The sequence below is a fragment of the Leptonychotes weddellii genome, chromosome 15 (genome assembly GCF_054177405.1).
Source record: "Leptonychotes weddellii isolate Sample4059 chromosome 15, ASM5417740v2, whole genome shotgun sequence".
NCBI classification, from domain to species: Eukaryota; Metazoa; Chordata; class Mammalia; order Carnivora; family Phocidae; genus Leptonychotes; species Leptonychotes weddellii.
This window is the reverse complement of record NC_138383.1, coordinates 43,871,624-43,873,565: the sequence shown is the minus strand read 5'-3', so window position 1 is coordinate 43,873,565 and position 1,942 is coordinate 43,871,624.

Below are 1,942 nucleotides of genomic sequence, written 5' to 3'. Positions count from 1 at the left end.
AATCCCTACAGAATTTCCCAGAGAAATGGAAACATCTGATAAAACTCCATGTCCTGGCTGAAAATGGGGAAGGGCAAGGTCACCAAGCCAGAATTAAGAGGAATTTGTGCAAGACACTATGAGGACAGGGAGGCCTGGGCTTGGGGATGAGAACGTGTGAAGGAAAGGGGAGGGACTCCCCTGCATGACCTCCAAGGTGGAGGCAGGTAGAGGTCAAGGGTTTGCCAGTGGGTGTTTGAGGTTGAATTGCGTCTCCCCCACCCCCAAATTTATGCGTTGAAGTCCTAAGCCCTGGTACCTCAGAATGTGACTTTATTTGGAAATAGGATCATTGAAGAGGTAATCAAGTTAAAATCAGGTCCCTAGGGTGGGCCCTAATCCAGTGTGATTGATGCCTTTATAAAAAGGGGGAAATTTGGACACAGAGACACCCACTGAGAAAGAAGCCATGGGAAGGCCAACAGGGCCATCTCCAGGCCAAGGAGAAGGGCATGAGCAGCTCCTAGCCTCATGGCCCTCAGCAGGGACCAATGCCCATGACACCTTGATCCTGGACTTCCAGCCTCCAAAACTGTGAGACAGAAGATCTCTGTTTTTGGAGCCCCCCAGTCTGTGGTACTTGGTTCAGCCGCCCTCCACACAAGCCACGTGAAAAGGCTGATGCCGTGGCTCCTGCTGGGGGTGGGGGTGGGGGTGGCACCATGGGAGCAGGGCCACTCAGCAAAGGCAGAGCCTGGCTATTCCTGATGCTTCCCAGGAACCTCCTCTGACCTTCTCGGCCCCCTCGATTCTCCATCTAGCAAAACAAAATGATTCCTGATCCGACAACTAATACATCCCAAAGAGACACAAACTTTGAGGAGTAATGCAACTCTTTGCTGAAGGTTTTCTTAAGGGTTGAGGGGAGCAACGTGTGTCACGTTGTGCGGGTTCTTATAACTCATGCTGTTTACTCTCCTGTCCTGCTCTCCTGTCTCTCCTCCCAACCAGAGTCCCCGAGGAGCACCAGCTACTCAAGCCCCTTTTCTCTCCTACTTTTTTTTTTTCTAGAAGAATCCTGGCTGCGCTGGATCTTCCCTGCTTCCCTCTCCCTCCCCTCTTCAAGCTCTTTCCACTTCCTTCCTCATTCTGTGCCTTTCTGCCCTTTCTGTCCTGTTGTGCTCTTTCTTATGTAGATCAGTTTAGCTTCCTGCAGCTTATTCCTACTGTCTCCTCCTGGCGTCTGCTCAAACAGAACAACAAAGGCAGGGCCAGAAAGATTGCTTCCTCATTTTCCAAGGAGGTTGCAAAGATATCATTTAATTGCAAGGATATCATTTGCTATGTGGATTATTAAAAGGATAGATAATAGACTAATTGTTGAAGTAACTTCATAAGTGCACCAATTAAGACCCATTTTGAATCTGAAGCCCATTCTTTTTTTTTTTTTAAAGATTTATTTATTTGACAGAGAGAGACACAGCGAGAGAGGGAACACAAGCAGGGGGAGTGGGAGAGGGAGAAGCAGGCCTCCCGCGGAGCAGGGAGCCCAAAAGGCGCTCCATCCCAGGACTCTGGGATCATGACCTGAGCCGAAGGCAGACGCTTAACAACTGAGCCACCCAGGTGCCCCCTGAAGCCCATTCTGATCAGGGAATAGAAACACCTAAGCTTGACATGGCGAATATAAATAATACACCTAAATTTATGTTGATTAGTGGGTCTGGTGTAGGTAATAGAGTTCATATTGTCAAGGCCAGTTAGTGTATAGGGGATAAGATTGGTCCAGGCATTGACGATGCAAAGAGTTGTCAAGGCTCTTTGATAACTAAATATAATGATACAATGTATGGGTACACATATATAATTTTAATCCTGGTCACACAGAAAAAATACAAAATTTACTTTTCTCTGTGTCTAGGCCTAAAATGTGCAGAGTGCCCATGATCTCAGCCAGAACTCA